Raw genomic sequence first — 13509 nt, forward strand, 5'->3', positions numbered from 1 at the left:
ATTTCCGATAAAAATTAGCAAAACCCAAAAACTTCTGGAGGGCCTTCAAAGAAGTGGGCTGAACCCAATCATAAATGGCCTGTACCTTGGCCGGGTCCATTTTAATAGTTGACGGAGACAAAATAAATCCCAAAAATGAAATCCTCTGTACTCCAAAAAGGCATTTCGATCCTTTGACATACAGGGAATTCTCCCTCAAGATCCGGAACACAGTCCGAATATGTTCCACATGAGAATCCCAATCCTTGGAGAAGATCAAAATATCATCCAGATAGATAATCAAAAATTTATCGACAAAGTCTCGGAAAATATCGTTCATGAAGCACTGGGAGACAGAAGGGGCATTAGTGAGCCCAAAAGGCATCACCAGGTACTCAAAATGTCCCTCCGGAGTATTAAACGCCGTCTTCCATTCATCCCCCTGCTTACTGCGGATAAGATTACACGCCCCCCTGAGGTCAAGCTTGGTAAACCAGCAAGCACCTCTAACTCTAGAGAATAGATCCGAAATCAGGGGTAACGGATACTGATATTTAATAGTAATGTTATTGAGGGCACGATAATCAATACAAGGCCTTAAAGAACCATCCTTTTTGGCCACAAAAAAAAAAAAACGGCACCTAAGGGTGAAGAGGATGGTCTAATATGACCCTTCTCCAACGCCTCCTTAATATAGGAGCGCATAGCCTCGTGCTCGGGTACAGATAAATTGAAGAGCCGACCCTTGGGAAATTTACACCCCGGGCTTAGTTCAATAGCACAGTCATAACTCCTATGAGGAGGCAAGGACGCATACTCATTCTCACTAAATACATCATAAAAGTCCGCCAAATAGTCAGGAACATCATGCGACTGAGGAGAGGTGGAAGAAACCGGAGCCTCACTAAAGGCACACCGACAACCCCAACTCACCACAGACACAGACTTCCAATCCAAAACTGGATTATGAATTTGCAACCAGGGAAACCCCAGAACAATGGCATCATGCAGACCATGCAACACCAAAAATCTGCAATTTTCTTGATGGTCTGGGGCGACCCGCATGACCACCTGGGTCCAAAACTGAGGTTTATTTTTAGCCAAAGGAGTAGCATCAATCCCCCTCAAAGGGATAGGCGTCTGCAGAGGTGTCATCGGAAATCCACAACGTTTAGCAAAATCCAAGTCCATTAGGTTTAGCGCTGCTCCCGAATCTACAAAAGCCTTGGCGGAAAATGTGGACAGGGAGCAGATCAGAGTAATTGCCAGAAGAAACTTAGGTTGAACACCACCAACAGAAAACGTGTGTGCAAAGCGTTTCTCTCGTTTAGGACAAACAGAAATAATATGCGAGGCATCTCCACAGAAAAAACACAGCTTATTACGCCTTCTGAACTCCTGACGTTGCGCCTTAGACAAAACTCTATCACATTGCATAGGTTCAGACGTCTGTTCAACCGGTGGCAACACCTCTCGTGCAATCCTGCGTTCACGTAAACGCCGATCAACCTGAATGGCTAATGACATAGAATCGTCCAGACCAGAGGGAACAGGAAATCCCACCATAGTATCTTTTACGGCTTCTGACAAACCCTTCCGAAAGAGAGCAGCCAAGGCATTATCATTCCAGGTAGTAAGGACCGACAACTTTCGGAACTTTTGACAGTACAACTCTGCAGAATCTCGACCCTGGTTTAATGCCAACAGGGTCTTTTCAGCCTGATCAATAGCATTAGGTTCGTCATACAACAACCCCAAAGCTTGAAAGAATGCGTTCACATTAGTCAGAATAGGATCATCTGGTTTCAAAGAAAACGCCCAATCCTGGGGATCGCCACGCAGCAAAGAGATGACAATTTTAACCTGCTGCGCGGAGCTCCCTGACGAGTTAGGCTTCAAGGCAAAAAATAATTTATAATTATTTTAGAAACTCAAAAATTTAGATCGATCCCCAAAAAATACATCAGGTGTAGGGATCTTTGGTTCAACAGCATGCGAACGAGCAAGGTAGGCGGAAATTCCCAGCACTTCCGCAGCGAGCTGCTCCACACGATCAGACAATTGCTTTATCTCCATTGAGAGAAAAAAAAATTCCCCCTACGGCCTCAGAGATATAGAGGAAAGAATATACACACACTTTTTTTTTTTTTTTTTAAACACAATTCTTTCCTGCTATTGAGTACCCTAGGATCTGCGGTATGGCGGGTGATTCTGTTATGATTGAGTCACCGTAGGAGGCAAAAACAGAACTGCTAGCTAAGTCCAGAAAACCAGAGAGGTTGGCAACTATCGGATTGCAGACCCCTGATCCTATCACAACAACTAACAGTAGCCGTGGGGGGTTCCTACGATGCCCTAGACCCCTCGATCACAGCCGGAGAATTAAATAGGCCTAAAGAAAGAAAGGGGAAATCTAAACTGCCCCAGAGCAGACCCCAAAGCAATAGGCAGCCCCCAACATATAATGACGGTGAAGCAAGATGAAAACACTAACACAGACAGAAAGATAGACAGCAAAGACGGGGCCCAAACTACCTAGATAGGAAAGGACAGGAAGGCTGCTGTCTGCAATCCGTGAAAAAACCCTATGAAAATAAGAGCCAACAGACTGACAGTGAAAAAGGCCCTGAAGACGCTAGGCTTCAAAAAAGCTATGTCAGTACTCAGGAATATTCTGAAGACAGAGCAACCGGCAAAAGGAAATTCAGCTCATCCCAGCAGGGAATGGCAGAATCCAGAAGAGCAAGGAAAACAAAAACAAAACATAAATGCAAACAGGCAAAGCAGAAAACTTAGCTTTAGGGAAGCAGGAATCAGACTGGTGTCCTAGAAGTCCACAGAGAAATCACCCGCAGGGCAGAAGGGCGTCGGCAGCCTTATATCCAGTCAGTGACTACACTCAGCCAGTCATCCTCATTAGACTCAGGTGCCTGATAGTCAGGCTCATTACCTTCCTTTACCAGAATAGGGAGTTCACCAGACCTCAGTGACGAAGGGGAAAATGAACTCACAACAGGGGAGTGTGGGAGAGAGGGTCCCCATCGAGTGTCCGGGTCGGAACCAAGGGGACCGTCACCTGGGTTCCGGGGGAAACTGTTTCCGGGGGACAGAGTTCAGGGAATGACCATGGAGACTGATAGGTGGACTGGGGGAGGAGCCAGTATAAAAGGAGTGGGGAACACGAGTCATGGTTAGTCAGCAGAACAAGACAGAAGGAGCAGGAGATTGTGGGAGTGACTGAGAGCCAGAGCGACTCACCCGAGCCAGGAAGGAGGCTAGAGACAGGAGAGATACTTCCCCTGGACACCAGTGGGACGGCGCCGAGACGACCATCCGAGAACCGCTGCCGCGCGACGACCAGTGGCTGCCGCCTTCCTCCAGCCTGCGGATGCGGCCTGCCTGCGGTCACCAGCGGCCGTTGCCGCCTCGCACCTGACCGCGGCTGCGGCCTGCCCGTGGACCCCAGCGGCCGCTGCCGCCTCACTCCAGCCCGTGGCTGCGGCCTGTCTCCCGCCGCTCACAGCCGCTCTGCTCTCACCGGTGGTTGCAGCAAGTCCAGTGCCATCAGCGGCCACCACTGTCCCGCTCCGGTCCGCGGCAGGGGCCGAGCCTCTGCTTGCCGCGGATTCCCCATCGCAGCTGTTAGCTGCGCAGGTGGCCTGCCCCTCGTCACCCCACATCACTGCTGCTTGCCCCAGTCCGGGGGCTGCGGTCCATCCGTCCAAGGACCCCGCCGGGGCCTGTGATGCTCCAGTGTCATCAGAGCACCGGAGCGCTCGAAGACTTCGTCAACGCTTCAGCAACTGGGCCCAGCGACTGCTACGCCAAAAGACCACCATCCCAAACCGTGAGGGACATCTGGACGGCTAAGTTGACTATGTAATTAAGGACCCATAGTCGGCCATACCGCGGCCCTATAGTGACCGGGTATTGCCGGACGTAGTCGTGTTCTACCCCGTTTGTGTTTGCTTGTATAGAGCCCCTGCGAGGGCAACCCTTGTTAACCCTTTTTGTTGGTCAAGCTGTGACTAAGGATAGTTACCTCTAGGCCTATAAACATTATTATAACAAGCACCAAACCGTCTCGCGACTCATCACTGAATCCTGCGTACCTGCAAGTACCACACTTGCATAAAAACAATCTTGAAAATAGCACATAGGGATACATTTTCCAATTTCAACTCATGTCAGTTTATGTGGTAATAACTCTGAAAGTATTAAAAACCATATTCAAGAAGTGTATTAACCCTTTAGGTGCTTCATAGGAACTAAAGTAATGTGGAAAGAAAAAAATGAAAATTTATATTTTTCACCACAAAAAAAAAAGTTTCATTTTCACAAAGGTAATAGGAGAACATGGACAATACACTTTGTTGTGCAGTTTCTCCTGAGTGCACCGATACCCCATATGTGATGGAAAAATACTGTTTTGACACACGGCAGGACTTGGAAGGAAAAGTGCACCATTTTATTTTTTGAGTGCAATATTGGATGGAATAAATACCGAACACCATGTTGCATTTGTAGAGCCCTGAATGTGCTTAAAAGGTGGAAAATCCCCACAAGTGCCCCCATTGTAGAAGCTACACCCCTCAAGGAATTTATTTACATGTGTGGTGAGCAACTTTAACCTACAGGTGCTTCATTCTCACAATGGTAACAAAATGGACCCCAACATTTGATGTGCAATTTAATCTGAGTATGCCGATCCCCCACATATGATGGAAAACTACTGCTTGGGCACACACTAGTGTTTCGGTCATAGCTAGGCCGAGCAGAAGACTTTTACACGCAGCCATGGTGCACGTGGATTTGTAGACCCACTGTTCCACAAGACCGGACCTACCCAAGGAGGGACATAACTAATCGGCTACCTTAGTGTTAACTGGACCCTCTCGTGGCTCATGGGCAGAACCCAGTACTGCAGCTGCTGACCCCAGTGGTCAAGTACATTGACACTAATTTAGGGCTTAGTTCAGACATGCCAATCTAGGATTCAGGATCAGAGTTAGGCCACTCATAGACTGAGGAATAGTATTCATGCATTGGCTGCACTGGGACCAGGACTGGCCGCTCCGGGATCAGGGGACAATGTTCAAGCACTGGCCGTTCCATGACCAGGGAACAAGGTTCAGGCACTGGCCGCTCCCGGACCAGGGAAAAAGGTCAGGAACTAGCCACTTCAGTACCAGGGGGCAAGGTTTAGGCACTGGCTGCTTTAGGACCAGGGGATGAGATTCAGGTTCTGGCCGCTCTGGGACCATGGGATGAGGTTCAGGTACTGAAGACTTCAGGACCAGAGGATGAGGTTTAGGCACTGGCTGCTCCAGAACCAGGGGATAATGATACAGGATTGGCCACACCTGTACCAGGGAATAACGTTCAGGCTCTGGCCACACCAGGACCAGGATACCTCACAACTCACTAGCAGTACACTTTACTACCTATTAATTCACTACATTGCTTGGTGACTCCCTAGGGAAGAGGGAGTCTTTTATACAAGATGCCTTCCAGCCATTGGCTGGGAACCATCTTGCAGGTGTACAAATTATGCTAAATACCTCTCTGCAACAGGCTGAGGTGGGGAAGGGACATCAAGCAGGGGCAACGGCAGCAGCATTACAACCAAGGCTCAGAAGGGAAGAAGCGCCTTTTGACTCTTGAAGAGTAAAATTGTCTTGAACAAATGTAAGGGGGACGACTGCACCACGGTAACTGCTTGCCAGGGCCAGAACTGTTGAGGCTGCATCCCCTGTTCCCGGGGGGGAAGTATTAGGGAGCTGGACCACCTCTTGACCCTGGGAGGCGGGGAGAGACAGGAGAAAAACGCGCAGGAGCGCGGAGATAAAAGGTAGAAGCACGCACGGCAGCTGAGTTTGGCACCAACAGAGTGCAGCACTCAGAGCGGTGAGAAGCATGTTCTGCTTCCCCTTGCCCGACCACAGAGTATCGGCACTGCGACAGGCCGCATAGAGAGCCCCCGTCACTTGCAGAGGGACCACTGCAGAACAGAGCAGAGTCGTGCACACAGAGCAGAGCCAAGCTGGCTATGCCACAGCAGAGAGAAGGGCCAGGCGTGCTGCAGCAGCCAGAGAGAGGAGTGCTACAACCACAGGTCAGCATCCGCCATCACCCGCCGCCAACATCGGGGACCAGAGAGAGGAACGTGCAGTGGGAGCCCGCTTTTTACTAGAGAACAAGGTGCCATTGTTCCATGTCCGTGTATACAGCACACATGCCCCATAAGAGTGACCAGGACCGGGACAGACACTTTCACCCTGATTTTGCCAGTTTATATTTGCCAAGCCACATTGGGCTTGTACAGGACTGTGGTCCGTACCGTTGTCAGTCACTACAGCAGGGACCAGTGAGTGTTCCGGTCCCAGGGAATCCGTACCGCCTAGGCCCGCGCCCAAGCACCACCACCGCTGACAGAGACTTTACCTTTTGAACTATTTAATCCCCTATTTAACCCTTTGCCTCCCTGCATGGAGTATTCCTGTGTTATTAAACCTGTTAACCCTTGCTCTGCCTCCTGTCCGTCCCTGCATCCCGCTACCTGCTCACACAAACAGCGAACGTCTTGTAGCATTTGCAGAGCCCCTATTGTGCTTAAATAGTGGAAATCCACCTCAAATGACCCCATTTTGGAAACTACACCCTCTAAAAATTTATCTAGAGGTGTGGTAAACCCACAGGTGCTTCACGGAATGTGCTAATGTTGAGCTATATAAATTTAAAAAATATTTTTTTCCACAAAAATGTTGCTTTAGCCCCAAATATTTAATTTTCGCAAGAGTAACATGAGAAAATGGGCCCCAAAATGTGCTGTGCAATTTCTCCTCAGTATGCTGATAGCCTATATGTGGAAAACTACTGTTTGGGGACACTGCAAGGCTTGGAAGGGAAGAAGCACCATTTGACTTCGGGGAAGAAGCATCATTTGGAGTAGAAAATTGGCTGTAATATATATCGCACTCCATGTCGGGTTTGTAGAGTCTCTTATGTACCTAAACACTGGAAACAACCCTACATGACTCCATTTCAGAAACTACACCTCTCAAGGAATTTATCTCTATGTGTGGTTTTCCGCCATGAACCCACAGGTGCTTCATAGAATTTGATAATGTTGAGCCGTGAAAACGAAAAAAAAAAATTGTCTCGCAAAAATGTTGATTTAGCGCCTAATTTTCCATTTTCACAAGGGTAGCACGAGAAAATGGACTTTAAAATTTGTGGGAAACTTCTTTTTGGGCACACTGCCGAGCTACAAAAGTAAGGAACAACATTTTTAAGCTCAGAGTTTGATGGAATGGTCTGTGGGCGCCATGTTGCATTTTGAGAGCCCCAGGTGTGCCTAAACGGTAGAAGTTACCCCATTTTAGAAACTACACCCCTCAAGGAATGTATCTAGTAGTGTGGTGAGCACTTTTAGGCTAAGTGCACACGTACCGGAACTCTCGCGGAAATTACAGCGAGAATTCCGGAATTCCAGTCCGCGGGAAAATCGCATTTTAAATTCCCGCGATTTTCCCGCGTAAAAACTGGCATTTTGCAAGCGTATTTAGCTTGCAAAATGCTAGCGTTCTCCAAGCGATCTGTAGCATCACTTGGAGAACTGAGTGACAGGTTGGTCACACTCGTCAAACATAGTGTTTGACAAGTGTGACCAACTTTTTACTACTGAGGCTGCCTATGCGGCATCAGTAGTAAAAGATAGAATGTAAAAAAAAAAAAAAAAATAGTGTTATTCTTACCCTCCGACGTCCCGCGCATCCGTTCCCAGTAATCCTTTGCGAAAATGCCCGCGATGATGTCAGTTCTCGCGGGATCGCGACGTCTCGCGGTAATTCGCGATGACGTCGCGCGAATGACCGCGAGACTTCGCGATCCCGCGAGAACGGACGCCATCGCGGGCATTTTCGCAAAGAACTACTGGGAACGAGAGCGTGAAGAGAAGCAGGAAGACTGCGCGGGACGCCGGAGGGTGAGAATAACAATATTTTTTATTTTTAAATTCTATTTTTTGCAGGGATATGGTACCCAAAGCCCGGAGGACAGTCTCCTCTCCTCCGGACCGTGGGTACCATCCGCAAATGTTCTGCTTACTTTCCGCATGGTGTGCACAGCCACATGCGGAAAGTAAGAGGAACAATGCATTCCGATGGGTGCGGGATCGCCGCGATTCCGCAAATTAATGAGCATGCTGCGGTTTTTACCGCGAAGCGATTCCGCCACGGTAAAAACCGCAGCATTAGCACAGCATTGCGGAATCCCATAGGAATGCATGGAATGCTTATTTTTCACGTTTTCACGGCAAAATCGCGCGGTTAAAACCGCCGCGGAAACGCGAAAAAAACGCCACGTGTGAACTCAGCCTAAATATTCAAATGCTTCACACAATGTTATAACGTTGAGCCGTTAACACAAAGAAATTACATGTTTCCCACAAAAGTGTTGCTCTAGCCCAAACTTTTTCCTTTTCACAAGAGTAGAAACAGGAGAAAATGAATGGCACAATTTGTTGCGCAATTTCTTCTGTGTACACCAATACCCATATGTGGTCATAACGACTTTTGAGGCACAATACAAAGCACAGAATGGCAGGAGCGCGTATTATAGTACAGATTATGCTGTTATGGTCTGCAGGTGCCATGTCACATTGGCAAAGATCCTGAGGTGCCAGAGCAAAAGAACCACCTCAATGAATTCATCTAAGAGTGCAATGATCAAATTTATGTCACGAGCGGGTCACATCCTCCTGGGAGATTTGGGGTTAGAACGTCACTACATGTTGTGAATCACAGATCTTCCATTTAGCCGATGTGTTTCGGTTTCATATTTCATATTAAATGGATTGAATGTCCTTTGATGCTGAAGAGGTTAACAACTCTTTCTATGCTGGCTAGAAACTTGCAACTCCAACAGCTGTTCCTGACCTGGTAATTTTCTCTCCCTATAAAATCTGGTCAGGCCTTCTCTTCCTTGCCAGTGAAAGTTTCCTTGCTCCTTGGACATGCTGTGCTAAACTGGAGATCATGGTTGCTACTGGAGATTGTTGCATGCTGTTTTTGGATGTATAATTTCCTCATTGTCCTATTCCCATTTGATTGGTACATTTCTATCCCTTCCTACGTACCTCTCTACCTTTAGTGAGTTTTTTGTGTTTTTCTTGCTTTCTATTATCCCTGTCTGCCTTATGTGTTTATACACTAGCATTTCTGTTCGCGGCATCCTTGGCTAAGGGGAGGGGACAGCTTTGGGAATAACAGAACAGTAAGGCTGGTGGCCCAAACCGACTCACCTTTAGAGGTACCTTTGGGGGCAGGGATAGTTTGGGCCCCAGTCCTAGGGACGGTTCAGGGCTCCTTTTCCTAATCAAGTACAGTCACTTTGTGTCAATTGACAACACAGGCGTGTCATAGAACCTTATACCATTAGGCAGAGTTGAAAAAATTTATTACCTTGAAAATGTTATTGCAGCCCTAGATTTTCCCAGATTATTTTGTGGACTCCATATACAAAGCCCCTAAGTTCCAGAAGAGCAGAATCACCCCTCAACTGACCCCATTTTGGAAATTACACCCCCCTGGGAATGGGTGTTTTCAGAAATGAACACCAATAGATGATACTGAGTGAAAATTGCAAATCTGTCATTGTAGTGCCCAGTACGTTGTAGCGCACGTAGATTGTAGCTTGTGCTTCTGATGACACACACTCTATAAATTATGTGGGCTCTCATCACTATAGTACTGACAAACATGTAGATGCTAAATGTGGTTTAGGCACACTGGGGCTCAGAAGGGGGGGCGTTTGAATTTTGGAGCGTAGAATTTGCTGGATTTCTTTTTGAGGGAGTCATTTCCCTATCCCAGAGCCTTTGTGATACCAGTATCGTGGAAGCCCCCTATATTTCTGTTAACAGATGACAGACCTTGGTGGGGATTTGCTATTTTGTAGATATAGTTGAAGTTTTCACTGGGAATGTATTACATAACATTTTGGATCACATATATCCTGTATTCTACGATGAGCACTTGCATCGGGGTTTGCATCTAAATCTCCGAGTGACATGATTTAGATAAAACCCACAATGGATCCAATCAATATAGAGAGGCAGCAGAGTTACTCTGGCGGAGTCCTTTTCAGAGGTGCATAAAACTGTGGCCGACTATTTATGCATGCTTAAAGGGAATCTGTCACCTATTTTTTCAAGTATCAGCTGCCGGCACCGCTATCAGTGGCTTATCGACAGCATTCTGTAATGCTGTAGATAAGTCCCTGATGTAACCTGAAAGATAAGAAAAACGAGTTATATTATACTCACCCAGGGGCGGTCCGGGTCCGGTCTTGGTCCTATGGGTGTCGCGGTCCGGTGCCTCCCATCTTCTAACGGTGACGTCCTCTTCTTTGCTTCCCGTCGCGGCTCCTGTGCAGGCGCACTGCTCTGCCCTGTTGAGGGCAGAGCAGAGTCCTGCAGTGCGCAGGCGCCGGAACTCTCTGACCTTTCCCGGCGCCTGCACACTGCAGGATTCTGCTCTGCCCTCAACATGGCAGAGCTGAGTGCCTGTGCAGGAGCCGCAACGGGAAACAAAGAAGAGGATGTCACCGCTAGAAGATGGGAGGCGCTGAACCGGACCGCTACACCCATCGGACCAAAACCGGACCCGGACAGCCCCTGGGTGAGTATAATATAACTCATTTTTCTTATCTTTCAGGTTACATCGGGGGCTTATCTACAGCATTACAGAATGCTGTAAATAAGCCACTGATGGCGGTGCCGGCAGCTGATAGTCGAAAAAATAGGTGACAGATTCCCTTTAAAAGGACAGATACCACCAGATCACAGGCCAGGCGGAGTCCACAGTGTCTTCATCTGCCTCTTTCGTGTTGGTGTTATTTCAGCGATACCACATTTATGTCTTGTTTTTATTCTTTGCCACTTTTACACTCTAAAATCAATTTTATTTAAAAAAAAAAAAAAGAATTATTTTTGCAACACTATGTTCCTAGAGCTATAGCTTTTTTTATTGTTCTGTTGATGGAGCTGTATGGGGGCTTGTGTTTTGTGGGACAAGATGATGTTTTCAGCTACATTATGTTTATTTACATTTGACTTTTTGTTCTTGTTTTATTTCACTTTTTTGTTTGGCGGTATGTAAAAAAGCATCGTTTTTTTGCTACTTTTATTTTTATTTATTTTACTGAAGGATTTAACTAGTGAGACAGTTTTATAGAATCGTTCTTTCTGGAAGCAGTGATACCATTTTTCTTTACTTTCACCTTTTTTACCACTTTTTTCCACTTTTTGTTCAGCAAACAGCAGCATCAGAGGAGTTAAACTCCCGCAATCAGAGCTAGCACTGATCGTGGGCGTTTCTGCAGGATCTAAGTTATATTATGCAGCTGACACCCGCTGATGATTCGTGCTGGCTCTACATGATCGTCCCACCACACAACGATGGTTTGCATGAACGCCCCTCTCACAATGCCATACATGTACAGCCGATGTTGTGAAAGGGTTAATGCACTGCAGGATGCAGCAAACCTCCATGATAATTGTTGCATGTTGCATGTAATTTTACTCTGTGTACACTATAAACAATAAAGTGATAAATCGGAGAACATCTGGTGCCTATTGATGAAACAACCACTCACACACTTACCAATCTATGGAGGGCATGGCTGCCTACCATAAAAAAATGCACATGGGAAAGGCTTGCATATGGCGCCAGTCACGCAGATGTAGTGCACAGTTTCTGGCTTAAGGCCATTTAGTGGCACCCATACTATTAGATCAGGTGGGCTGCCCAGCACTATATAAGTGCACCCACAAGGACAGACACCCTAGTTTACAAGGCCAACATTAATTGGCCTGGCTGCATCCTACATAAAAATGAAAAAAAAGGTGCAATTCTAATACTATGTGCGTCACTAATAAGCTGTAAGTCAGACACTGTGCACTACATTTGTGTGACTGGTGCCATATACAAGCCTTCTCCATGCACATTTATAATACTTGGCAACCACCTCCTCCATGAACAGTAGATCTGTGAGTGGTTGTTTCATCAGTATTTTCCGCGTCTACTGCCTCCAACTTTATCATGGGGGCCTGCTGCATCCTGTAGTGCATTAGTGCTAGAATAATGCTTATCATTGTATATGTCGCATCAACTACTATTTAATAGTGCATGAGTTTCTGTCTCCAGCAATAATGTTATACATTATTGCCAATTATACACTGTAAAACAAAAACAGGAAGTTCCTGCTCACTGTGTGTGTAGCTGGAGCACATTTTACTTTCACTCTGCAAGCTCACAGACAAGATGCTAAGATCCTGAGCTGTAAGAAATACCAGTTGTAAGCTGTCTTATCTTTGTTCCTGAATAAACATATATTCACTGTTGAATGGATGGACAGTACAAAAATGAATTCATTGCCGACAATTAGCTTTTCGACCTATTGGTAAATATGGCTGCCTTTTTTCTGCTATGTTTAATGTCAGACAGGTAGAAAATTATAAGAAATGCCTGCTAGAGGTAGTTTCTTGGGTAATACTGGGAATTAAAGAAGAAAATAGAATATGTGTGAATCTCTATGATTTGATATTGATGTTTGTTCAATTACAACATCTTAATCCAATGCTGTGAAATCCACTTAGGTTAAAGATTTTACAAAATTTAAATTTCTATGGATGTTTTTACTTTTGTCACAAGATTGCATATGTAGTAAAAATAAGATCATTTTTAAATGTGGATGTTTTATTGTAATGGAGTCACTTATCTATTCCACCCATGTCCAGTAATCACTTGTATTATTCAACTTTACCAAAACATGTAAAATGGAAAGAAACCACAATACAAATCCACTTTCATTCACTCATAGCCTTATTAAAATAGAAAGCAGACAGAAGTCAGCCGGGGGTGTCAGTGAATCACAATGATCCTCGGACAGCCATAATTGAGAGTTTCCCATCAGCTCCTGTTCCCTGGTTATGTCATAGACAGCACTCCATCATTATGGCCGGTATTGTTTGTGATTTTACTGAATCCAGTAAAATGTTTGAGTAATACTTCAGAAGAACAGCACATTACCTTTTGGGTGACTCATTGGAAGGTTTCCTTATGGCTAAATTAGTCTATGAGATGAGAAATAAAGAAAGCAGCGTGCACACCAATATAGTAATATAGTAATACGCCGGTTCTTGTTTACAGGACTCATCCATTCCTTGAATATTCCATTTGTTGTATCTCAATAATGATTTTTTTTTATCATGTACACGTCTGCAGAGGAGTCACGATGAGTTGGTTGGATAGCAACTGCTTGCATAACAACAACTCATTCTCTGGTCAAGGAGGTGATATAGGGCCCAAAGAGGTAAATCTTTGTGTCATCAGCATATTGGTGATATTGAAAGCCGTGGAACTCTATGAGTTGTGGCAGGCCAAAGGTGTAGATGGAGAAGAGCAGGGGTCCTAGAACTGAACCTTGGGGGACCCCCGACAGGTAGGGGGCAAGATGAGGAGGTGG

The sequence above is a fragment of the Dendrobates tinctorius genome, unplaced genomic scaffold (assembly GCF_039654945.1).
Source record: "Dendrobates tinctorius isolate UK_male_01 unplaced genomic scaffold, ASM3965494v1 ptg000388l, whole genome shotgun sequence".
NCBI classification, from domain to species: domain Eukaryota; kingdom Metazoa; phylum Chordata; class Amphibia; order Anura; family Dendrobatidae; genus Dendrobates; species Dendrobates tinctorius.